General features: G+C 41.2%; 1 protein-coding gene across 1 annotated transcript in view; it reads left to right on the plus strand.

Annotated features, from left to right (window-relative positions):
• Window positions 1–27,952, plus strand: part of LOC124480674 (leucine-rich repeat-containing G-protein coupled receptor 6) — a 167,642-nt gene that overhangs the window by 27,728 nt on the left and 111,962 nt on the right. The window lies entirely within an intron of this gene.

The following is a 27,952-nucleotide window of genomic DNA, read 5'->3' on the forward strand; positions in this document are numbered from 1 at the left end:
TACAACATTTTCTGGATATTACAGGCCCAATAATAATACATAGAATTGGGCAAAGTCAAGCCAGCAAGCCCTTAGGGTCTTTAAAGCGATTGCCTTTTAATTCTATCAGATTTACCATTCCAGATGAAGGCTGCTATGCATTGGTCCCAATTTAATTTATTTTTCTTTCTTTTAAACTTTTTCCTAATCATGGTTTAGAAGAGGTAAAGAAATGTTGGTAACACAATCATTTTAACTAGGTTAACCCGACCGACTAGGGAGAGTGGCAGGTTGGACCATCTCACCATATCTTGTTTACACTTTTCAAAGAGCACCCCAAAGTTCTTTATAAATAGCAGTGAAAAAGTGGGCGTGATTCCTACTCCAAGGTATTTAAATCCCTTCTACTTTGAATGGGAAATGTGATGGGGAAATTTGAGAGGCAGCTTGATTGAGAGGGAACATTTCAGTCTTCTGGAGATTAATTTTGTCGCCAGATGTTTTCCCAAACTGATTTAGAGTATTGATAATTGAGGGAACTGCAGTTATAGGGGTTAAATGTATATAATAGCAAGTCATCTGCATAAAGGGATAACTTGTGAGCAAGTCCACTTCGAACTATGCCTGGGAATTCATCAGATTGCTTAAGGGCAATGGCTAACGGCTCTATTGCAATGGCGAAGAGGAGGGGAGACGGCGGGTGCCTCTACCCAGGGAAAAATATTCAGACTGATGACCGTTGGTAACTACTGCGGCTAAGGGTTGGGCATATACAAGTTTTATCCAGGACATAAAAGCCTCAGCAAATCCAAATTGCTTGAGCTCTGAAAACATTTAGTTCCATTCAACTCGATCGAACGCCTTTTTCGGCGTCAAGCGAAATCACCATTTCGGGAACAGGGGCTCAAGGGGAATACACAATGCTTAGGAGTCTTCTCAAGTTTGAGCTAAAGTGTCTATTTAAAATAAAACCAGTTTGATCTGTGGATATTATTTGCGGTAGTAACTTCTCCAGTCTAGCGGTTAGGATTTTAGACAGAATTTTATAATCGCCATTCAGTAAAGGGATAAGGCAGTACTAAAGACCCAGCGCACTGCAGTGGGTCTTTACGTTTTTTAGTGTAAAGTGTAATAGCAGCTTGTCGTTTGGTTGGTGGAAGCTCTTCAGATGACAAGGACTCATTAAACATAGATGGAAGGAGTCGGGATAGTGCAGGTGCAAATGTTTTATAGAAGTCAAAGGTAAAGCCATTTGGCCCAGGTGTTTTATTGCATTTTAAAGATTGAATAGCTTCTAAGATTTCAGTTTTTGAGATCTCTCCCCCAAGTGGTGAATTGTGCTCCAAAGGGATAGAGGGAAATGTAAGTTTATCAAAGAAGCTTTCAACTTTTGGTGAGTTTTCATTCTGTTCAGAGTGTCATGCCCGGCTCACAGGCATGCCAAATAAATAGTCACGCAGGGTTTAACAACAAACAGTATGATTTTATTTAGCAACTAGGGTTATACTACCAGGCCAGACTATAGTGCAATGAGGCAGTCAGTGAGCCAGTACGGTTGCCGGGTATGTACGCAAGCTAGGGCAGTAGGTGGAATGTTGCATCTCAGTAGGTACGGAGCGATGAGCATGGCGCGAGGCGGGCGCTAGGGAGCAAGGTTTCCGCGCCACCTCTTTCTCTCCCTGAATCTTCCATGAAATCCGTGGGCGGCGCTCTTATAGTAGCAGACCCAGGTGTTCCCAATAACGAATGAGCTGGCCACACCTGCGGGACATCTGTAATACAAAGACACCAACAAAGACAAGTAGCTCTCCCAGCAAGCAGAAGAGGCTGGGTCGTCACAAGAGCTATATAGGTCACTGTGGAATTGTTTAAAGACATTGTTAATCCCCGAATGGTTGGTCACAATCTCACCATTTTGACCATGAACCTTAGGTATGAGGCGAGAGGAGGCGGATTGGCGGGCTTGTTGGGCTAACAGTTTGCCAGCCTTATCACCTGATTCATAAATATTATAATGCGACTTGGTGATTCGATAAGTGGCTTTGTCTGTGGTCACAGTGTATCGTATTCTGTCTGCAAGCGCAGCATTTCTTTATAAAGACTTGGAGAGTGGAACAAAGCGTATTTTTTGTCAATATCAGCTAAGGCTTGGGAGATGGTCTCAAGGTTAGCCATTGTTGTTTTTTTTAATTCTGGAGGAATACTCAATTATCTGCCCTCTTAAGAACGCTTTAAGCACCTCCCATATGGTTGAGTGGGACACCTCTGGGGTAGTGTTAATCTCTATAAAGAAATTAATCCGGGAGGAGATGTGATTTACAAACTCTTCATCAGCCAATAGAAGTGGTTTGAGCCTCAAATGGCAGGAGGGTCTGAAGCAATTGGGTAAGCTCCGTTGAAAGGATAGAGCGCCATGGTCGGAGACAGAAATGGTGTGATATTGGCAAGAGTCTGCACTCCCGACCAACCTGTTATCTAACAGGTTAGTCAATACGAAAGTAGTCTATACGGGTGTAAACATGATGTACACTGGAGAAGAAAGAGAAGCCTTTTTTATTGGGATATATAAATCTCCCAATGTCTGAAAAACCAGATTGTGCACAAAAACCATTGATGATCTTGGCTGATTTGATTTGGTTAGAGCCTGAGGTCTAGTTGAGGATCTGTCTAGTGTGGAGTTGAGCACACAGTTAAAATCACCTCCTATTATCAGCTTTTAATTGTTATGGGCAGGTATGGCAGAAAATAGTTTTGTAAAAAAGGTGTGGTCATCAAAATTTGGTGCACAAACATTGACAAGAATTACAGGAAGATAGCAATCACCTCTTCTGCTTGAAATGCGATCTTTGTATATAAGGATTGTGGCCCCTCTGGCTTTGACGTTAAATTGTGAGTGGTAAAGTTGTCCAACCCATTTTCTTTTAAGATAACTGACAGCATCAGTTTTTAAATGAGTTTCCTGTATAAATGCAATATCTGGCTATAGCTGCTGGAGATAGGATACTATTTTCTGTATTTTCACTGGGTAATTTAGTCCTTTTGCATTAAGTGAAACACACTGTATGGAACGGGTGTTAACTCTAGATGTCATTTTGTCTAGCACAGGAAATTAGGTTTGAGATCAATTGACCATTCCCGAAACTCCTCCCTAGAATGGCCCTCGTCCAATCGTACCTTAGCAACCGCTACTAAGAGAAGAAGGTCCGTCAAGCTTTGACTCAGAAGCAACATGGTTAAACGGTGTGCCTACGGGACGTGTTGATCTGACATTAGATATCCCAAAAGTTTAGAGGGAGGTGTGGTATTTTTTCCATTTGCAAAGCCGAAGACTCAAGAGGGAAGGTGCCGGCGGTGGTAAAACAGTGTGGGAGACCCCACTCCCAACTTAATTTAGAGAACATCACCAAACACACTTAGTATATGTCTGCTCCAAGGAAGTTTGCGTTAAGCTGCTAGCGAACAATATCTAAGATGTTAGTTGAGAGAACATCCCCAAACAGTTATGATTCATGTAACCTAGTATTATGACCACTACTAGTGCATAACTAGTCACTCCAACAAATGTGTTAATGTTAAAATCAAAATTGTAATGTTAATGTCTGTAAAATTGCAAGCTGAGTTACCTCAGCCAACGAATGCCAGCAAGTTACCAGGAGCTTAAAATACTGTAGCAATGTTGAACAAAACGTCCCAACAAGCCATTATAAACTTATTTTATTTTAATCTTCGTAGAATTTTGTGAGTGCTCAAGTTCAAGTCTTTAATTTGTCAGGTACACAGAACAACACAAGGTTAGACTGGGCACTGAAATTCTTAAGACAACGCAAGCACCTGGCATAACGTAACACATAAGTACACGGAACATAATTTACATCTATGCTGAGCTTAAATAAGTGAAACTTCCTAAATAGCAATAAATAATCGACTATACTAACCCTAATACTAAAACTTCCTAAATTACAGATAACAATAAATAGTACGCTATACTAACCCTAAATGCACATAAAACCTGTTTCAACCCTATAACCTATTCTAACCTAAGTGGAGTACAGTGCAATAGTCCAGATTTGCAGGTCAGTGACTAGTCAATGACTATACAGGAGCCTGGTGGCGAGGTACAGTGAGGTACAGTAGTGCAATGTTACTGATAGTGCAACCAGTAGCTGAAAGTGACAGAGTATAAGTGACTAGTGTGCAGTAAATCAATGTACATATGAGTGTCCATTCAGAAGCCTGATGGCCCTTGGGTAGAAACTGTTGTCCAGTCTGCGTGTTCGCGACCGGATGCTGCGGTAACGCCTACCAGAAGGCAACGGGGTAGAGAGAGTGAAGGATGGGTGGGAACCGTCTCTTAGAATCCTACCGGCTTTCCTTAGGCAACGTGTGGCGACCTATTCCTGAGTATCCCAACCCTGTGCTTGCTGTTGTAGCGTGGTTTGCACGTTTAAGATTAGCAATACTTAATTTGTAATAAAGTATAGTAGTTCTTGGGGGCACCACCTCTGATTTGTGAAAGGGACAGAGGAAACCTTTATTTAATAATATTGAATAATAGCACTCCTAATAATCAGTCTAATCTTAAGTAGTGAATTCTATGAAAGTAGAGCAGATCATATAACGTGAGAGATGTGCAAGGATTATACACAAGGATTTATTTAAGAGAATGTAATTATAGTGAACACATACCAGTTACGTTATGGGTTAATTGGCTAAAGCAGTACAGTAGGCCTGAATTCGAATGAGAGCGCACCACACAATGGCTGCGTAGAGCGCGTTTGGAGGGGGAGGGGAGAGAGAGTGAGGAAGAGGTAGAGAGGAAGAGGCCTCTATAGTAACAATGGACGATCAATGGCAACTGACCTAACGATGGTTAGGTTAAATCATTTGTAAAATAGGTTAGAGAGTGTCCACCCCCGGTTAATCCTACGAACAAGCGGCGGTGATTGTACGTTTGGGGGTTTTATACTCCAAAGAACAGGGGTTTATCCATGTGAAGGTGACCTCTCTCATTGGTCATTTGCTCCCTACCTGGGTGTCGTCCTGAGATCTGCCCAGGGGGTGAAGTGGCTTTTAGCTTTGAGTTCCGTTATCTCAAATGTCAATGGAATGCTTAAAGGGGCGTTTGATTGCAAAACCAATTTTACCTTGTCATAGTTGAATAGCGACAGTGTGGGGGGTAAAATGAACATACAGTGAATATCAAAGTCCATTGACACCTCTTTCCTATGCAAATCTCAAAATGAAAAAAATTGGCTGTAAAAAACGCTAGCTTTTCAAAAAAGCCACCGGAGTGACGTAGGACGGGGGACCGCCCTTTTGGCTCTGGTCTGTATCTTTGTCACGCCCCAAATTTACATCCAGACCATCCCACTCACTGGTGTTCCTGCCCAGTCCGAGGTAGCGAAGATCTCCGATGCTAGTTTAGCTGCGCGCTGCTCTGTAGGCTGCTTCTAATTAATAACAAGGACCACGGTCGTAAATGCTGTGTTCCAGGCTGTACAGGGAAGGCTAACACTTATAGTCTTCCCAAGGACCCAAACATTCGACAGGCATGGCTGCTGTTTGTCTATGAGAAGATCCCCCTAACCCTAACCCTCGACACGCAATTATACATTTGCTCAGAACATTTCACCCAAGACAGTTTTGTCAACCTTGGACAATTTCAAGCAGGATTTGCTAAGAAGCTCAGTGTTTCCCACACATAGACTAATGTTTGGCGGTGCACCACAGAATCAACACCGGCCGCCACACATTGCGTTTCGTAAAACATTTTTTTTATCGCTATTTAGGTTAAAACACGCAGCGTATTCGTTCAGCTGCATTTTCTTTCCCCTGCTCTCCCTCCGTCTCTCTGTCACTCATGCGTCTTTCTCACATATGCACACAGTCACAACGTCAGCACACGTTAGCAACAATGCATACATATGCCGTTTTAGTAAGACCGACAGCTATATCGGCGAGCCTTCAGCATTAGTGCCGTAGCTAAAAGTCGAGGAAAGTTGAGGCTACTTTTCGCTAGGTACCTTACTCACATTTACATTTAGCCATTTAGCAGACGCTCTTATCCAGAGCGACTTACAGTACTCGAAGTTTCCCCTTCGTTCTTTTGGTGAGAAGTCTCAAGAGCTAGCTGTGAAGGTGTGAATCATTTTGGATTAATATTTAATGTAACAAATTATTAACAAATTAACTGTGTAACGAATTATTAACGAAGGAATTATTACGACCCAAAAAATTGTAAATCTACAATTCACGATGCATGTTTGTCCAGATCTTTGTCAGGTTATTTTTTTGCAAGATATCTAGACCTACAACAGCTACAGTAGCTAACTGAAGCCGAGTAGTAGTTTGGTTGCTACGCTGTAGCCTAACGTTCTACCCACCTAAATCAATCCAGTTTGCTTCGACAACAGAAGTAGAAAACAACTAACGTTATCATTTCAAATGAAATGTATTCAATCTGTTGAAAACAGTGTTGTGTAGACACAATAGATTTATTTGCGCGTTTTTATTTCAAGTCTACACCTTCCGTGTTTCAGTGAGTGCTGCTGTTAGCCATATTGCGTTTTTGCTCTCAGCTTCACTCGTTGAAAACCAAATAATCGGCGCGCAGCTCACCTAAATATTAATGAGCATACCATAAAGGGAGAAAAGCTAGTGTTTTTTCCCGGGAACATTTCAGTTGGCATAGAACAGCACCCGGGCCATTTTCAACCCAACCAATGTTACATACCCTATTCAGAGACCTTAAGGAACAGTGGGAAATACCCCCAAAAAACTGTCAATAGTCCCTTTAAACTTCAGAATATAACAATACAACGTTCATAACTGTTTTTGTAAGTATGATACAATTATTTTGATACCAAGATTGACCGATGATCAAACATCAATTAAACAACGTTCTAGGTAAATTAGAAAAACACACATTATAACACATCGACTACTGTCATTCAATTAGTGTCCATGAGCCATGTAGTCCTTGAGAATGTTTGTAAATCCACACAAGAAAGTTGTTCCTTATAAATCCCTTTGTCTGATACTGTGGGACCGTGTGGCCTCTGCTCCTGACCCCATGTTGGGCCAGGAGCTTTGAAGCTCCTTTTCTGGGAGATAAGGACAAAAGGGGAAAAGACCCTTCCCTTGTCGGGGGTAGGAGAAAGGTGTGATGTTACCATGCTTTGTCTGTTGACTCTCTGCTACATATCCCCCTGCTGGCAACGTCCGATGACTCGACGTCGTTGGGCTCTTGGCACGTAAGAAGAGCAGAGAAAAGACAAACACGACAGTACAATAGCATTTCTACTGGACACATTGGCATGAGTGGACTCTAAACAATGTAGTGATCAATGGGGCTAACTTCGGTCTTATTAATACGTTTCTCTAGGTTAAGGGTCTATGCCTAAAAATAAAAGAAAAGAAAGAAAAAGGAAAGAAGAAAGAAAGGAAAAAAATTGAAATAAAACAATAAAAGTGGGAGTGGGCTTTGACTTCCTGGAGTCATAGTCGTATTTGTCAGGGGCCAGGGTAGTTTGCTCATGAGGCATTGTAACATATTATTGTCATGTTGGGTTTCTGGTACCGATTAATTTATTTTTGGTAAATTGGTGGAGCCATATTTGTCTTGTGACGGTATTTGCCTATTGTTTTGGTTTAAGGGAAGGTTTGTTTTGTGAACTTTGAGGCACTTGGTCAAGGCACCTGTTGTGCACTTGTTTCATCAGCAGTTCGACAAAGTCAGGTTGCTGGTATAAAGCCAGGCCTCTTTGCATGGCTTGTTGTCCGCGAGTAGTGGTGGTTTCTTCCGGCGGTTGTGCCACCTTGTCACAGCTGGGATGCTTATCGGCCATAGTAGGTCTTCCTACTTTCTGCGCTCTCATCCAGTTGGCATCATGTGACTTCTTTTGGACCTGTGATGCTTCTCGTCGCAGGTGGGTTTCTGATGACCGACGGTCATGGCGTTGTGCTGATTCTCTTCGAACCTTGTGTCTCGATGAGTGAGTGGCGTAGCTCTGGGGCGGTCTGGAGTGGCCATCTAATCCATGGGTTGGGTCTCCTTCTGAGAGATGTGGATCAGACGTGGGATGTCCCCCCCCTCCACTATGAAGACTGTGTTCTGGACTTCAGGGTGAGGCAGTGGATAGGGCTTCTTGACGTTGGTCCATATCTGGTTTCGTTTGAAGTCAATGAGGGGTTCCAGTTTGTTGAGTAGATCGTGTCCAATCAGCAGTTTTTCGGTCTCAAGCGGAGAGACATGGATGGGGTGGATTAGGGACATTTCTCCGATGCTTCAAGTAGAGTGTCTCTGACTGGAGCTTTGTTTTGGGTGAAGCCTGTGATGTTGAATTCACTATCTTCACTTCTAATCCATCTTCTGTTTGACCTGGCTATTCCTTTTAGCTGAGCGGCCAAGGTGGGTGCAATCAGGCAGATTTCTGCACCCGTGTCCAGCAATCCTTCGCAGGGCACTTCATCTTCAAGTGTGACGGGGACATAGCTTCGGTGAGCTCTTACATTTAGTCATTTTAGATTTAGTCATTTAGCAGACGCTCTTATCCAGAGCGACTTACAGTACAGGGACATTCCCCCCGAGACAAGTAGGGTGAAGTGCCCAAGGACACAACATCATTTGACACAGCGGGGAATCGATCCGGTAACCTTCTGAGTACTAGCCCGACTCCCTCACCGCTCAGCCATCTGACTCCCCTACTAGCTGACTTCCTACTAGCTCTTCCTTTTCTGGAAAGCTCACCCAGAAATGTGTGTAACTGTGGCGCTTGTTTGTGTGATGTTGTTTCTGGAGGTTGTCTTCTTGTGGGTTTGTGGTGTATTTGGGTCATCTTTCCTTTTTCCCATCCAATGAGGGGCACTTGAGGTGCGTTATTCGTGTTTGGGCCTTCTAGTCATGTTGAGTCTGACGGATCCTTTTTGTTTGCTTCATCCAATTTTCTTAGTATGTCACTAATGTTTTTCTTCATGATTTCCATGTCCTCATCATGTTTATCTTCTTTTTGTTGGTACTGTTGCCGTTTGTTTGTATAGTTTCTTGCCTGATGGGGGTGCTGTTCGTAGCCATAGTTGTTGTGGGGTTGTCTGTTGTAATTGTTTTGATATTGTTTGGGTCTTGTTGAGTGGTCTTGTGCATTAGAGGAGTGTTGCTTGTAGGCAGGTCTGGGTTCGTAGGGTCTCTGGAATTCTCTTCCTTCTAGTTGTAGGTGTGAATCTGATTCCACCGCATAGACATTTGGTTCCTGAGGTCGGTTGTTGGTCGCCCAGGATTTATATGCCATGTCCCTTATCTGCAGAGCCGTCATGGTGTCCTGGTCCGCGAAGGTCATCATGAAGGGTCGTATGGCTTGGGAGAGGTTGTATATAAACATTGACTTGAATATGGGAGTTCTTTTCCTCTGGGTTGGTTTTCTGTTGTAAAGAAAGCTTTCCGGAACCTCTCATAGAATAATTTCGGGTTTTCGTTTGCTTTTTGTCTTGTGTGCATGGCGGCAGTGCAGCCAGAGCTTTTAGTTTCTGAGTGCCAGCCTTGAGAGTACGGCAAGCCATGTCATAGCTGTCGCGTTCTCTTTCTGGTTGCCTGTCAAGCAGGGCTCTGATTGAGCTGGAAGAGGTGTTCCTCAGCAAGTACAGCTTGTCTGCGTCTATAGCTGTCGGCAGGCGTTTCAGATTATAGTTTAGTTGGTCCAGATACATTTCAATGCTCTGAGTGGGATTTTCTGTATCGAACCTTTCAATGTGCCTGCTTACTTTTGAGAGCAGATCTAGGGATACTGCTGGTTTTGATTCTTGCAACAGCCTTGCGTTCTGCTGATGTGTTGAGCGTGAGTGTTCATCATCATCCCATCTGTCTGGGGCTGTGCTTTCAGCTTGGCATCGGGATTGGTTTGGAGAATATATATCCGTATATGGTCTTCTTGCTTCATATTTGGAGTGGAGGGGTGGTTCAGGTGAGTGCCGCTGTCTTGGGTTCTGGTTTCCTGAATGCCGATGTACCTGTCTGTCGTCTCTCCTCCACCTCCAGTCAGTGTTTGGGTCATCTGTGGGCTGGGTTTTGGCGTTCGCTGTGTTTAGCTCATGGATGGTAGATATTAGTTTCCTATTTGTTTCAAACAACTCGTCCTTCATTGTCTCACGGGCCGCTGTGATGTGTGTGAGATCTTGGTTCAGGGGTCGGATTTTTGTATAGAGAGTTGTTTTCTTCTTTTAAGTCTTCGTAGTGTGATACTTTTTCATTCATTTCATTCAATACTTTCGCTGTGTTTGTGAGTAGTGATGCCGAGTCCTTGTTGCTTTTCTGAACCCCCTCCATTACTTCTTTCAGGTTTTCCAGTTCTTCAGCTAGTTCCTCGTTCTCCCACTGCAGTGTCTCCTGCAATTCTATTTCCTTTTATTTTTCCTTGAGGGCATCTTTGAGGGTGATTTATTTTTGTGTTAGCTGTGTCTTAGCCCTTTTTTCGCTTAGAGGGCATCTTTGAGGGTCATTTCCTGTCGTATTAGCTGTGTTTCCTGTTCTGTCAGCTGTGTTGTGGCTTTATCCAGTTCCTCCCGGTGCCCTTGTTCTTACCCTATCATGATGAGAGCGTCCCTGAAGGTTGATACTTGTTGTAGTAGCTGTGCTTTAGCTTTATCCAGTTGTTCAACTAGACCTCTGGTTTCCTGCTCCAGTTGTTCTCGTTGGTACAGTTCTCTTTCTTTGGCTTTGAGGGCATCTTTGAGGGTTGATACCTGTTGCATTAGCTGTGCTCTAGCTGTATCCTGTTCCTGAGCTAGCAGCTGGCTTCCTGTTCCACTTTTCTCGTCGGTCCTGTTCTGTTTCTCTCGCCTTGAGTGCCTCCTTGAGGGTTATCTCCTGTTGTATTAGCTGTGTTTCCTGTTCCATTAGCTGTCATTTAGCTCTCTCCAGTTCTCCAGCCAGGTCGCTTGCTTCTTGTTCCAATTGTTCCCGGCGCTGTCGTTCACTTTCTGTCGCTTTGAAAGCCTCTTCTTGATCTCGAAGAGCTTGTGCCCATTGTGTTTTGACATCCGCAATCGATAACCTGAGTTGTGAAGCATAGCTGGACCGAGGCTGGATATGCATTTGATGGTTTGGGAGTTGCTCAAGGTTTGGCCCACATTTTCTGCGACCACTTCCAGGGTTTTCCTGGCGATCTCTTCAAATGGTAGACCGGTCAGAGTTTCCACATATTTTGGGTTTTCTTTGTCGGATAGGTAAACCATCAGTCTCTCAGCTTCCGTGAGGTGATACAAGTTTAGTTAACTAAGGATTGGTTTGGCCACTAGTGGTTATTAACACAATGCTATTGTGATAAGTTTGTTAGGAACTTTAGTTTTGTAGTGTTTTTTTTTTGTTGTAAAAACGAATTTAAAAAAATCTATAATATTTAAATTCAAATCAGGAATTAATATTCAATGATTAACAATCCCAAACTGAAATTAATATTCAAAATTAAAATTTATATTAAAGTCACAATCTGAGATCAAATCTACTTATAGTGAACCAAATTGCTGCTGCATCTATAATGTAGCTTTAAATTGGGCAAGGGGTTTACATTAATGTCGAATTGAATGTAAAACAGTAAAGCTTCTTTTCGAAAGGCTAGGTTTATCAATTTAAGAATTGTTTAACAATTTATGGCAGTACAGGCTGCGTTGTTTGGCTACTTCCAAACCAAAGTCCTTTTGGACTGATCGCAGATAGAGTGGGCAAACAAAAAATAATACACTTTACCTTTAATTATTATTTAGTGACTGTTTTAAAGTTGGATACTGATGACCGGTAAATAGAATTACAGTTCAGTATGGTCAACAGCGCCGATATTCTGACAACTTCCACTTTAAAGTGCGCGGAATGAAAATCAAATTACTAGTGGTGTCGTTCGTGAACGATTCGTTCATTTTGAACAAATCCTTACAAGGACTCGGGAGTAACGAGTCCTCTCAAGTCCTTTTCACGTGACCTGCATAGGCTCTGTAGCTAGAGGAAACGAACGATTCGTTCATTTCCCGACTCGGCCTTTCTACGAGTCTTTGGATAATTTTTCACGTGACCCACATTGTATTTTTCAGTAGAGGAAACAGTTTCCTTATTCCCTTTCACGTGGCTGCTGTTTTAGTAAGACATGAATGATATTCGCTCAAGTCATCATACTGACTGGTTTTGTTACTTTCACTTTACATTTACACTTTTAGTTGAGTGCAGTGTAATTGTTTGCCGTGATAATTAAATGCTAGTGTGATAATAAATGACCAAATCATACAAACTGTCCCCCGTTAAAATGAACGAATGACTCGAAAAACGATTTGCTTACTGAACGAGATTCAAAGAACCGAATCAGTAAAATGAACCGAACATCCCATCACCACAAATTACAGGTTTTGTTGACGAAGAGTAACTATTTCCGGTTTACCAACAATAAAAGTCCTTAAATAAGCATCTTCTCCTGTCTCAATAATAATTTTACTGTTACTTTACTGATTCTAGAAAGTTTAGTGTTTACGTTAATGTTGAATTACATGCAAAACAAAGTGAATCAATTACCAATTGTTTAACAATATCGAAGTATTTAGCTTAGTAGAGAACTGCTTAGTCTCTTTCAAAATAAAAGTCCTTTAGGACTAACCCGCTAATGTCTGTTTTTTAACTAGACATGGAACAACTTATCAGTTGCTTGGTTAATTTGCTTAACCCAAAATAGTAAACACTACTAAGTTACACCTTTTAGAAGCGTGTATGGTACCAATATAAGTAGTGGTTATGACTTGTTAAAAAGGTTCTTATGCCTTCTCTTGGAAGCGCTGCCTTCAGGTTTACTAAAAGAAATGAGACGTGTCGCCATTTCACTGCGAACCTCTGCTCAATTCTAGCTCAGAACTAGATAACTACCATAAACATTCAGTTGTCACGACAAACCAATTCGATCAGTACACAGCACAGTATTCAAACAGTGTTTAAAACTGTAGCTATCTGGGGAATAGTTAAATACAACGGAACATTATTTTATCCAAAAGGGTGGGAGGGTGGGTTCTGTTTCAGACGGAAAATGTATCTCAGGTTATAAATCGCTCATTTCAATCTGTTTCAAAGCATCACACGGGGCACCAGTATGTAGCGGGGTTTCCTCATGTTAAAATAGAAATACTTAATTTTATCATAACGTTTCGGGGCACCACCCTAATATTGGTTTAGGACATTAGGGAATCCTATATTTAACATGTAATAATCAGTCTCATCTTTAGGAATACATTTGTTCTAAGTGTAGAGCCAATCGTAACATCAGTGAACACGCACGTCAAAATATCTTTACAATGAATGTATTCAAGTAAGGTAAAAAGATCTTATGAACAAGTTAGATTACGGGTTTGATATGAGTTTTTGGTTTCAATGAACAGAATGAAATGGTCAAACTTAAAGAAAGACAGAAATGGTAAGTCAATGATTACATCCTTACAAATCATAAACAGAGCTCATGCCAATGCCATGTCGGGGGGGAAAGAGCGTTAGCCATAGTTACGTTTGATCGATGAGGTTGAAGGCGCTTCGCGCCAAAGTTGAAGAATCTTAAGTCAAAGCGCGGCTGCGCTGCATGTAACTGAGTCTGCGGGATCTCTAATATTGCGTTTAAGGATCTGCTGTTGAAACGACCAGATAGTGACGCGGCCACTATAAAGTTGAATCTCAGGAGAAGCTGGGCGACGTCCTTTGGAACGCCAATCCTGATGGCGTGCATGCCATGGTTGGTTTCGCTGGAGTCCGAGATTGATGGTCATCTCAGATATTTATACAGTTATACAGTTCTACTTATACAGTAGAGTTCGAGGGAGGACCTGTCTGGGGTCAGACGTTGATTGGGGAAAGCTGGGTTGTCAACTCCCCTCTCCTTCCTTCACACCTACCAAAGGTGTGATCTGGTCTCTGCCTGGTTCATAAGATTGTTCAAATATTGTTCTGGACATCTTGGTGCAGTTACAAAATATAGTTGAATGATTGTTTTATTATGAGAGCTTTGTGTAGATACCAAGAATGACATGGTTATCTTTCAGGATGAAGGAGTAGTTACTAGAATCAAGATTTCAGTGAACACAACATTAAAACAAAGTGACAAACATGACACATATCTCTCTTATAATTATCCACCTTGTACTCTCGTGGTAAAGGTGAAGTCTGAAGAACTTTCCTCAAAAGTTCAGATTAATATGTTCCTTGTTCAAATTGCCGCCAAAACGTATAGCAAATGTGCTGGAGACGTGTTGTCTCAAGCGTGCCCTTTGAAGCTTGCAAGCTAGCAGGAGTGCTGAGATTGGGAAGGCCCCCCCCCAATTCTATGGTTCCTTTGCATTGGCGTTTGGTGGGTAATCAGCATACTGAGGGTGTCACAAGGGCTGATTAGGTTTGTCTGATGTGATTGAATCACTCTTCAGGTGTGGCAAGATGTTGGCTCTGTGTGGTTTTGCTGACCCTCACTACATTGTTCAAGTACCTGGGGCCTGTACTACGAATCAAGATCAACATGCTCTAGATTACTTTCAGTTACCCGGCTACGCGAAGCCTAACAATCGCAGTCACGATACTGCGGTACTACGACGGCAGTTATCAACTCTCTAACTCAACCCAGATCTTTCCAATCTAGAGACGTGCGCGTTCACATAATGGGGCGGTGTTTGCATCGTATGTCCAATCGCAAACATGGACAAAACAAGAGCCGCATATTTCACGCAGGAGGAGCAGACAATAATCTTACAAACTTCACTCCTCCTGCGTGAAATGTTGTAATACAAGCATATCAGGAATACAGACATATAATACAGGAAAAATTCAACTAAGTCGCTGCTGCCAAGCTGGCAGAAAATAGCATACGCTGTAAATGCGTAAGCTAGGCCCACATGACTTATTGAAGATGTGACCATAATTACACGGGTGCATTCCACAACGTTAACAATTCCACAACACAACTATTGTTGCTGTACTATTTTGGTTGCAACCCTGCAGTGGCAAACGATTGTGGGAGCAAATGCAAAATAAATATAAAACCATAATTCAAAACGGTAAGTAGCAGTAGACAATACTTGCACATATTTGAAGACCAACAAGTACAAGGCTGAATTGCCTGAATTAGTCACTTTTGTAGGATATTGTATAGCTACATAAGACCTATAGAACAATGAAATTGCCTGCAGCCAACAGGAAGAAAAATTAGGCAACTGGTGGCAGCAGGTTGGAAGCCCAGGCATATGTATGTTTCAAGTAATCTATGTGACCATGTTCATTCAACAATTATTGATGAATATTGTAGGAGTGAAATGTATTACTGTTCTCTGCAGTGACAGGAAATATAGTGGTGTTGCTGCCACCACCCACTGTTGTCCCACTGTGCCATACAGAGGTAACAGTGAAACTAATAGTCATACGCCAGTATGTATGTTCATTTCTGTTCATTTTGGGGGTACACTTTTGAGTTTTATTTACCACTTGCAACACAGATGGTGAGAGTGTGTGAACGTGTGGCTGTGATTGAAGTGTCTGTAATGACTTACTAATGGTGGTGGTTTCAACATAAGACACAAGTCCTTAAAGTGCTCATTTCAAATATGACTCAATTGATTACATTTCTATGGTGTTAAACTCAGCAGGAAGAGGAACTTCTTCCTCCCCCTGAGCCTAGGGCCTCCACTTTAAGGCCCAGACAAAGACACAAGGTATAAGCAATGAACCACAGTAGTCAAATGGACACCTTTAACTTTCTCCAAGTGTGCCTTGCAAAGGGACAATGTTCTTAATTTGTTTCAGGTTGGAGCAGACAATGTGAGGGCCCTGTATAAAATAACCCTGGAGCTTGATTATAAGAGGCTTTTAATTAAAAAAACAAGGCTGGAGACAGAAAAACTGGAATATATGAGAAGAGATAGTACATGACTGAATGAATGACACTAAACTTAGTTACACTGACATATTTTTCCTGTTCCTAGGGGAGGGAGAACACATGAGGATGTATTTGTTAAACTTTTGTCTACGTTTTGATCTTTTTATACCTTTTTGTGGCTTTTTGTTGTGCCTTTTGAATCTTTTGTGGGGGTTTTCACCACTTCTCTCTTTCAATGTCCTATTTATTATTTTTGAAAAATGCCATAAAAGTGAATGAAACATCAAAATTCAATGAAAGTAGTGAAATGATCATTTATGTATCACTTGTGAAGAGCTTTGTACAGATACCCATTGTTCTTTTTGGTTTGAAAGGTTTTGGTTGAAAGAAACCCCAATTTCTGATATGGAAATGATTAGAAAATGGGTCAAAGCAACCCAAGGACAAAAGGGTTAAGGGGAGACACCCCAGTGAATAGGGATAACATATCAACATGAAACCTCCCAAGTTGATAACTAATAGTAGGTCAAATAATGTTTTCATTACTAGTTTCCTGTAAATGTAGGCCTATGTTTAAAAGAGCAAATTATTAAGTGGTAAAATATGATATTCTTTGTATACATTTCCAGAACGGAAATCAGAACATGGAGTGAAAAACCTTGTTTCATTTTGTCAACATATTAGAGTCCAAAGTTTTTACAAAGGGCACTTTGGATAGCCTATCTATTTTTCATCACTCCGCATCACCCACACTATAAAACTACCCATAGCGAAATAACGAAACGCTAGTCTGTGGGACTGAGTGCACAGCTTCAATGCGTCAAATTGGCAACATACGGCTCAAGAAGCTGGCAATATACGTAATTCCCTCTGTTAAGAATCTATATCTTTCAGAAAGATACTCATGAGGGAATGCGAAAGGGTTTTGTTGGTCTCTAAATGTTCTGGCTCTTCTGAGCGCACCTCTCACTATCCGCGCACCAAGCTGCACAGGATCTACTATGAACGGTGACGACATTATCGTCAAGATTGAGTTAATGGGCGGGGTTTTTATACCGGTTGATCTCTGATCTCCAACTTATCCTGCTCCCGACCAGGTTAGCCGTTCAGCATGTGTTACCATGGCGATCTACCCCGGTAACAAGTGATCCACCGTCGTAGTACAGAAAACCCTGGGTTGAATCTGAAGTTACCTCTCTAACGCCAAATCTTGATTCGTAGTACAGGCCCCTGGCCAGACAAGGCTACTTGAGACCTGTATGCTTTGGCTTCGATTTCTGTTTCCCCTTCGTTGCTAATTTTTATATTTTGAATATATCCTTCTACTGCATGTTGCAGTCCCTTCTGTCTGGATCTGGAAGATATCGCAGAGGTATTACTCAAAAAATCCTCACTCACACTGACAGCTATAGACTAATTATTTGTGTGTAAACATTCGGGATGCGCTCGCAATGTGGTTGCAGAAAACCGGGAAAGGATAGTATTTTAAATGGCAAAAATACCACAGATTATACAAACAGTTAGATTTAAAAAGACCAAAAAGGTCGAGGAGAACAGCCTTTAAGAGAGAAAGCGATTACCCATTGATCTGTCGCATCAGAATTTTTATTTGGGTCACGAAAGTCTGGAAATTTGAGTGAGAATGTCGCCCGGTGCAGACCGCATAGTCGAGCGGCAACCATGTCTTCACGTTATGTCACAAAGTTAATAATTTTACAGTTTTACAGACAATTCTACATTTAAAAAGTCGAGCAGGGCAGCTTTCAAGAGATATTGGAATTCTGCTTTTAGCCAGCTGGTCCGATTATTTTCCTGATTTGTTTAAACTGGCAATGTGAGTGAGACTGCGTCCCCGTTACACTGTTTTGACGTTAGCCTCAGTCAGACTCGCTCACTGGCAGTGTGCACAATGTTGTATTTCACTCCATTCTGCAACAGAAATGTCAGGGAGAACTGCCTAATGTAGATATGAGCCTGATGAAGATAGCCAGCTTCTCGGATTTCTTTAACCGAGCCTGTTTCATTCGTCATTTGCCTGAGAAAGCGACCTCCGTTAGCCAGGCTATTTTGCCCGATCACTCGACGACCAACGAGTTGAAGACGGAGACAGGAACTGGGTGGCGACGGGGAGGTGGAGGGTCGCGCACTTGATAGCCTGGAGAAACATTGTTGAAGTTGCCCGAGCGCAGGGAGAGGTCTTGCCTGACTGAACTTGCGCTATGCTTCATTTGTCCAAAGGCCAGAGCCTCAAAAAGTTAATATCAAGCCCTGCAATTCAGTGGCTAGAGATATATGATGACCTGATCGACACTCCAAGTGTAATAGACCGGGGAGAAGTTTGTCTTTTGCAACCGACATGCGCAGTTGAGCCTGCTTGACAGTTGTGTGACGTAGGGTGATAATTGGTCTATAGCGCTTATCCCAAGCCCCCACCCCTCGCCTCTCGGCTTGAGGCAACAGCCCCGGTGGATGTAGGTGGTATTGCATCTTCGATTTTCTTCCCGACTCGTCCGGTCGTTTTTATTCTTTTAACTCCAGTCAACATATCTAAAACTATCTCCCCAATAATTTTTGTTCGATTCTCGAACCTGGCTCATACTACTAGCTTTTTCATAGAATAATTTTTCCAGATTTTTGCTAAATTTGAAACCAAACCGAAATGGGTAAACTAGCAGCCCATTTGTTTGCTTATGTCAAGAAAAGTTACCTGGAAACGTGTTCGCGGATACGAACAGGGGACGAGCACAAAAGGGAACATCAGCAAATCGCTGATTTACCTGAGCTGAATGAGAACAAGGAGAAAGGGCTTGATAATCTACAGTTGCCTGCCTTTATTGTAGCAAGTTTTACAAATGGTTGCACACATACATGAAGGTTGTTTGTAGAGTTTATGTCCGTTACTTTAAAGCAGATTTAACCATTTTCTCAAGAGCAACTGCACGGGTTCAAGTGACGACACAGCTATTTCATGATTGGCCAGACTCACACACGACAACTTTGACTAACGGAACTAATTATTCTGACACCTTCAGTTTTGCCAATGCTCAAATCCGGACCAAACAGTTTAATTGAATAAAAACATTTATGGAAGAAAGGGTTTTACTACGCCTCTTTACTAACGGAAATACTACGTTTAATTATAAATAACGTAAAGGAAGCAAACAGCGCTTAATCGGCCGTGACTGACGTCAACGCAGCAAACCACGAGAAGCTGAAATGTCCGACTTCACAGAGCCGTTTTCAACTCCTCCCCGACTGCAAGCGGCTACTCTCGCCGGTTGTTTCATGCAGCCGCTGTCCACGTCGAACGCACCTAATGTCTAATATAGGGAGAACCATAGTATATATATAAATACTAGATGTCTTACGGCGGAGTCTAGGACGTCCGCACATGGCGGCCATCTTGCTACAGTGAACACGCTCACCCATAACATTGGGTTGGTGCTATGTACTTTTTAAAGAACCATAATTTGCTAAATTTCAAACGATTTTTTAACGGTTTGTTTTGTTATCAACGTCAGAAATGTAGCTATGCCACTACATGCGTATTCATAATTATGTAATAAATAAAAAAATAGAATAGAAGTATGCAGTGGCATAACTACATCTCTGACGATAACAAACCAAACCGTTTAAAAAATCGGTTGAAAATTTATCAAGTTATGGTTATTTAAAAAGTACATGTAGCACCAACTAAATGTTATGGGTGAGCGAGTTCACTAGCAAGATGGCCACCATGTGCGGACATTCGACTCCGTTGGCCGGCAACGCGGACGAGACATCTAGTGTTTATAAATGGCTGTTTATCAATCCGAAGAACGCTAAGAACGCAAGTACAATCTTTTGAAGAACGTTCTTGCAAGTGTCCTTGCGAGAATGGTCTTGCAAGTCCGCAAGGACTTCTGGGAAATCAGAAGCGTTCTCGCTGGCCAAGTCACCATCCGATGCATCCTCAATAAAAGGGGCGGATCAGGAACATTTCCGGGTATTTTTGGCATTCTTGGTGACTTGTGTTCTTTGGAATGAAACCATACTTGGGCAACGAAAGATGACGTCCAACGTGTTCGCAAGAACACAAGAACGGAAAAAAACGTGGATTGATAAACGGCCTATATCTATGGGGAGAACTGCCACTCTCGAGAAACTTCCGGGTTCTGAACTGGTTGCAGTTCCACTCAAGTTCCATATGAGGGAGCTAACGGTTGAGTGCAGAATGAATGGAGGTCTATGGAGCTATACCCCTCAAAATCCACTTTTCTCTGGATATAATTTTTTGTCTAGTAATTTGAATTCTGAATTTGAAAGGGGAGGCCATCCAGATTTTTACCTGAGCGTCAGGGCTGGCCCAAGCCTTTATGGGACCTTAAGCAGAATTTTTTTGGGGGGCCCTCAGCGTCGTCAATTTTTCTTAATTACCGTAATTCTTTGATTAAATTTATTACACATCATTTTTCCATTGTTTTTGATGTGCCGTTTATTCAAGGGCGGCGTTTATTTGAGGGCAACGTTTAATCAAAGAAATACGGTATTCTAGGCTAGCTGCGCTAGCATGCTATAGCGGGTTAGTTCGCCACATGAAATGTTCTTAGATAGTTTGAACAGTACGGTCTTCTAAATCACCCATTAAGCAACGAGCAAATGTCATCGTTAGTTACTAGTCACTAGCTAACTCTATCTCATGTGCTTTTTATTAACGCTGATTTGCAAGGAATGCAAAAACAGCTATATAACGAAAACACCTAGACTACCTAAGCTTCTGTACAGCCTGTAAACTAGTTTAGCTTCCTAATGCAAGAGCACATGCTTCTCCAGTTCTTTCAATAAATAATCTAGACAGGCATTAGCAATAGGCTGTATTCGTTTTCTGGCAATTTTTTCGTAATCTTCCCTTCTAATGCAGCCTAACAGCTGACCTCTAGCTAGCTAGAGTAATTTGCTAAGTAAGGTATGTTGATGTGATATTTGAAAACGTATTCAGCCAACAGTGGATCTGCTGTTTCTGTTAAGTCAGGTTGCCATCTGTGAAAGTCCCTGGATCTAGCCAGAGAACCCCAGACCATCACGCTTCCTCCTCCATATTTGACATTCCTTTCGCCTACCAATGGCGTACAAAGACCTTGGGTAATGAACCAGATATGTAACAACTCGAATAATCTGTCCATAAGAACATCCAGTTTTCAGTAGTCCACATAGCAAATATCAGTGTTCACACCAGGATTGTTTTTGTTCTGTAAGTCCATCTAATGCAAGTGGACTTATTGAAGTTTGCTATGCACTTACATTTCACATTTACATTTATTCATTTAGCGAAAGTTTTTATCCAAAGCGACTTAAAAGAAAGAACTTTACAAAAAGTGCCCCATACATTGTGAAAAGCATGGGTAGAACAAGAAAAGCATAAACAACATGATCCTCGAAAGTGCTAGAGTGTACCTGGAGGAAAGCAAGCAACAGTAATATAATTCACAGGGAGTAAAAGTAGTTAAATCAGTTACAACTAACCAAAAAGTGCAACAAGTCCCTCAATAGGTATCATTGTGTTCCCGGAGGACATCTGAGCACTTGTTGTGTTTTTGAGGCCCAAGCAAGGCTCTTTTTCTTATTTATCCATCTTAGCTATGCTGCTATAGGCTATACGTAGCTACATTTTTTACTGCCACTCAAACCTGCAGCTTGAAGTCTTCTCTTCACAATAAAAACGGCAACTTGTTTGCTCAGACCAGTGTTGAGTTGTGCTTGAAGCTCCAGCGCCTTCAAATCTTCAGCTATTAAAACCGTTCAGCTATCAAAAAACTCAGCAGTTTCAGGCTATGACTGCTATGACTTTTCAGCTTTGTACCTCTTATGCTTGAATTAATATAAATCAATATTCATCAATTTGTTTACATGGTTTTCCAATGGATTATTTTTTCAAATCCTCTCAATCCTCTTAAACATCTTAAACTTTCAAATCCTTCTTCTTCATCAATCCTTCAGCTACAGCCACCATTTAAACTTTAAAATGTTGACAAAACCCTAAACTATAAACAAAAAAATCTGCTTTTTGATATCTATTCCCAAAAAAATTCCATCACTGATTATTAGGTTCCTCCGGTAGGAGGGAACCTATTGTTATTGTTGGTATTCTTATTATTATTATTAGGTTCCTCCGGTAGGAGGGAACCTATTGTTATTGTTGGTATTCTTCTTATTATTATTTTTCTTCTCCTTGCGCCCCAATATCTCAAAAAGTCCCTTGTCATAAATTTTATGAGGGCGCCACAGGCCACGCCCAAAAGTCCAATTATCAAAGTGATTGCATTTCCACCCCATTGCTTTAATTCTTCTGAAACTTGGAATGCATGCCTCATTTTTCATGGGGAACAAAAAAGCCTCAAAGACCCATAAGGTCTGCCATGATGGATTTTCCCGTACAGTGATAATTTTGGAAAACCTTCAAAATTCCTCTTCTCTTGAACCAAAAGTCTAATTGACTTGAAATTTGGTACAGATATGTATCATTGACGTATTGAGAAATGTTACTTAAGGCAATTGAATCAAGTACAAAATGGCAAGGGGTGTATTTATGTAAATGTCCACATTGCCTCAATATGTTTGTGTCACTAAATCAAATGTATTTTTGAAGGATGGTTCAAACCTAATAGGCTTTAAGGTGACATGCCTCTGAAGTACCATGCAAAGTTTTACCTTGATATGTCAAAATATGACTGAATTACAGCTGTTTGAACTTGGACCAAATCTGACAATGCTCGCCATTGGAGAAACAGCTTTTTTGATTATCTTTATTGAACTTTGTGTATTCCATGCCTGGGAATGGCTCAATTGGCTGAGATGTTGTGCTGGTAAGCAAAGGGTTGTAGGTTCAAAACCAATCAGAGTTATAGTTTTTTATTTTTTCATACTGACAAAACGGTTTCTAGTCTTCAGATAAATCCTCCGGTTGTAAAACATAGCAATGCGTGTTTATTTGAGCCCATCACAGCACTCCAATCATCTGTTTAGCGAGACTGTGTAAACCACTGCAAAACAAGTCAGGTTCACCACAGTAGCTAGCTACTTGTAGTCTACGCACGGTAGAGATAACGCTAATGGTTATTTCTAATGAAGTAAATTGATTGTTCAGGTGGATTCCTTGTCTGTTGCACAAATTCATTTCAGTAACCTAAGCCAGGACACATCCCCACTGATGCTAGGCATGGTTTGAAATTCCCTTCCATGACAAGTTATGGCACTCCAAAAAAACTTAAAAAAACTATAAGTAAGTTATTCTTTACAGCAGCAACCCAGTCATCCCGTTGTCCCATTTTCATAGGAAATGTACAAGCAGTTTCAACTTTGGCTGAATCTAACAACGCTTACCACAGGAGAAACAGCTTACTTTTTAATACAGTTACTGAACATGACACTATTCAACACTGAGAATAGCTCATTGGGCTGGGATGGTGACCTGTAAAGTATAAGGTAGTAGGTTGGAATCCAGCCATTATCTTTTGGCCTGTCATCATTTTGATTATCTTTTTAGTTCAATAGGATGACATCATTCTGAAATACCATGCACAATTTCATGCAATTTCACCTTGAAATGTCAACCGTTTCTTAACCTTTGTCCCAAAGCTGACCAAAGCTAATACTCTGCCCTTTCTATTCATACGATCTCAACAGTTGGTGTGTAGCAGAGAGGATAGAGAGACTGACTTGTAACCTTATGCTCATGAGTTCAAATCCCCATTCAGCCTGTTGTTGGCCAAACATGAAGTAGTTTTGCTCTTTTGTTGTCCAACTCTCGATCTTCTAAAGTGTACATGTTTATAATATTTTGCGGAGGAACCTGCATCGCTGCTTGCAGCTATATTGTTTAATATGTTTTTCAAACCGTTTCTGAGATTTACATGGGTGTGTACGTGAAAGCCTAAAGTGGAGGGGAGCTTCAAAATCAGTTTCAAAAAGTATTTCTAGTTTGCCAGCATTGCCACAATTTTCCTTTTCATGCTTAGTTTTTGGATCAATAGATAACTAATTTTGTGCTGGTCGTAGACAGTTGTCTGTGGAATCCAAAAGACTTACACATTTGTTCAGAGCCCCACGAAAGCGAGACAAAGTCCAACTCTCGCCCCATAGAGTCCAATGCAAATCTGGTGACAAATTCATCAGAAAAAGCAAAAACAACCAGATTTAGAAACTGCCGGTAGAGTCGTATTTCTGACCGCACAGACATATAAAGGACATATCTGGTTTCGGCAGAGTCTTGGGTCTCGGAAAATATCCTTATTTTTTGGATTGGACGTATAGTTTTGCGTCTAGGTTAACTTGATTGAGGTGTGGATTCTAGCTAAATTTATTTTATTCTCTGCCCTCAGCGCATTAGCAGCCATAGCTGCACCATCACTGTGGCAACCACACAAACACGCGCCAGTCTCTTACACAGGTGATTGGTATTAGCTGATTAGTGGAGACACAAGACAAGCTATTCAGTCAACTCATTAAAAGACTAATGCTGGGGACACACTATACGATTTGTTTAATCTTATAAGATTTTCAAACTATGAGAGACCACAAACATGAGGATTTAAACGTTTTGCTCCTACAGTGTGTGGTCACTCTTAACACACCTCACACCAAGGGAACATCTGATAAAATAATCTGCGGAACCATCAAGATAATCGGGACATATGTTACCTAGGATTGTCGAAGGGCCGAAATCGGTCCGATTATCCTGTGGTGTGTCCCCAGCATTAGAGCACCACAACACAACTACTACCACTACTGATACTGCTATATCTTATGCCACTACTACAACTACTAATTCTGCAGATGCTGCTAATATAACTACTATGCTAATGGTACTGTTTTGTTCTACTACGCCACTGAGTGCGTTCACTTGACTATGAGAAACCCGATAGCCATTATGGGTTTATGCCAATAATACGATTAGCCTACTCCGTTTACATGTGTAATTAGTTATGCGATTACTCAAACACGTCTACATGATTCTTTTTATTAATCGTTGTATGCTCCACGGACAAAACTTGCACCATCATCCTTCTGCAAAAAAGTGTCGCCATGTCTTCCTGTATGTTGTATGTTTCATTCAATCAACACATTAAATTCTACTAAGAAAGCCGAGTAAACGCACTCAATGATCTGAGTCTGCTACTGATATTACTATCCCAACTAATTTCAGCTGTTAAAACTATAATATTCTTGTTACAACTAGCTAGCCTACTTTTTCTGTTTAACAGTTCAACTTTCAGCTTCTCCCGCATTGTAGGCTATTTAAGCTCTTAGCTTTGTTAGATGATGCAGTTCAGCTTCCACACTGCCTCTTGAAATTCAACTTTTTCTTCGATTGCTTCACAACGTTCAAACTTATGCTCCCGCATTGTATTTAAGCACTTAGCTTTGTTAGATGATGCAGTTCAGCTACCACACTGCCTCTTTAGAGTGAGTCACAATTTATTTTTATTAATTTCAGCTTGCAGCTATTTTCTCCTTTCTGTATTTTCAGCCATTTAAAAAAAATAATTTCAGATTTCAGCATTCCAACGCATTTTCAGCAGGAAATGCCTTTTCTATTTCAACTTATTGTTCAGCATTCTCACAATTGCTTTTCAACTTATCAGTTCTTCCGCCGTGTTTTGGCCTTTAACTAGTCCTGCATACTTTCACCGATTCCTACAATTTTGGTATCAAAACGTTCTTCTTCAGGAGATGTTGGCTATGACTATTGGTATTTCTCACTTTTATACTTTTTCAAGAATTAAGGTTCTTGTGCAAATTATTCTCCCATTGAAAGTAATGGTAAATCCTTTCAAATCATTACAAAGATTCCACCTCTTTCAAACTTGACTACTTCAGCATACTTTCAGCTAGAGACACCATTCAACCTTTCAAATGTTCACAAGACATTCAGCTATTCCCAAATGATTCAGCGTTTTCAAAAATTCAGCCAATTTGGAATTGTTTGGAATTTGTTTCAAATACATGAACAATTTTGGTTAAATTATAGTTTTGCGTCTAGGTTAACGTGTTTGAGGTGTGGATTCCAGCTAAATGTGTTATTCTCTCTGCCCAGCTCGTTAGCAATCACAGCTGCGCCATCACCGTGGCAACCAAACAGACACGCACCATGAAAGCAGAATTGGGTAACGTTTTGGAAACTGCCAAAAGAGTTATATTTCTGACCGCACAGACACATACAGGATATCAGTGGTTTTGGCAGGGTCTTGGCTCTCGGAAAATATCCTTATTTTTTTTATTAGACGTACAGTTTTGCGTCTAGGTTAACTTGTTTGAGGTGTGGATGCTAGGTAAATGTTTGTTATTCTCTTATAATCAAGCTAGCGCGATGGCTCTCTATAACTAAAAACGGTTCGACTTTTTCTTCCACTATCGACCAAATTGGCCAAACAAGGTATGTACATTGAGCTTAAAGTATACATAATCTAGCTAGATCGTTTTTTAGCAAGTTTCACAGAAATCTGCAAAAATCGAGGCTCGACTGTCATAGCTGACTGTCACGAACAGCCAAACCAGGGCTGGGGTAAGTGTTTGCTGCAGCTGGCGTTAATCCTACGAACAAACGTTTCGTAACTGGAAAGTTTTTACTTTTAATTGACGATATTGAACACAGATGTAAAGTAACTTGTCTTTACTCTAAATATCTTCTCAGTTTTCAATTTGAAGCAGTAAATCTAATACAGTAGGAATTCTCCCACGATATCCGCCCGCTCCACTTCGACAAACATGTTTTCTCAGTCAACCATATATTAGACAAGCTAATTTTCGAGCACTTTCAATACAAGATACAGGGCATGTTAGAGTTGATAAATCTATACACAATTGTGTGGGCAATGTAGAACAGCAGACAGATTTGAATTATGATCTTTTGTTTTAAAGTTATGGCCATTCTAGTGACGAGTGCTCACAAGGCTAGCTACAACTGTCATCATAGCTGCCATAGAACGGCGAAAGTAGCTACGTCTATCGTTCGTTACCTACAAACAAATGCTTCCTAACAGTATTTACTTTTTATTGGCGATAATGACAACAGAGGTTAAGGAACTTGTCTTTAATCAAAAGATCGTCTCCGTTTTCAATTTTAAGCAGTATCTACCTTACTGTGGGAAATCTCCCATTGCATCCTCTCTCTAGCTTCTTCGGCTAAAGTCAGATGGACGACGATGACGATGCATGCGTTATTCACGCCTACGGTGTTAATACAGTCTGTACAAATACCACTTTGACACACTTGCAAGAAATGATCCGCTGGTTAGATGTAGCATGATCTTATTTATCACCCACAATAGTTCAGGTTTTTAAGTGTCTAAACAGGACTGGGTGTTCTAGGTTTGCTGACAATGACCAACCGTTGCCACGTTACAAGAAACAAGGAAACCAATCCGATTCGCCAATGCTCTTCGTCACTATATTTAAGAGCTAGAAACACTGTTCAACTGTTTTTACATCTTTCAATTATGAATACTTTTCAGAAAAGGAATGGGTTTTATTCGCCAAGAAACTTACATTTAGTCATTTTAGCAGACGCTCTTATCCAGAGCGACTTACAGTAAGTACAGGGACATAGGGTGAAGTGCCTTGCCCAGGACACAACGTCATTTGGCACGGCGGGGAATCGATCCGGCAACCTTCTGATTACTAGCCCAACTCCCTCACCGCTCAGCCATCTGACTCCCAACTTCAAACAGACGTAGAAGTAGAAGTGCATCATCATTGTCTTTGCCAAGTTGAATTTCTTCAGCTGCAGTAGGAAGTACATCCTCTGTTGTGCTTTCTTGGTGAGGGAGCTGATGTTTAGTTCCCAATCGCGGAAGGACTCAGTGTTGACTGGGGTTGCACAGGGTAAAGGGGGTGACTGTCTTAAGAGCATTGAGCTCTAACATAACGCTTTAACAATTATGAAATTAAATAAGATACCCTTTTCCTTTCACTATTTTTTCTCCTTTGTCAACCGTAAGAAGATATTGCAATGCATAACAATGACAGATATACCTTTAACACTGTCTCAACATTCTGGTTTCAAAGCAACACTTTTTTCACCTAACTGGTATGCAATATACTCTTCATCACTATATTTGCTCATTTTTCTA

This window comes from Hypomesus transpacificus, chromosome 18, assembly GCF_021917145.1.
Source record: "Hypomesus transpacificus isolate Combined female chromosome 18, fHypTra1, whole genome shotgun sequence".
Lineage (NCBI taxonomy): Eukaryota > Metazoa > Chordata > Actinopteri > Osmeriformes > Osmeridae > Hypomesus > Hypomesus transpacificus.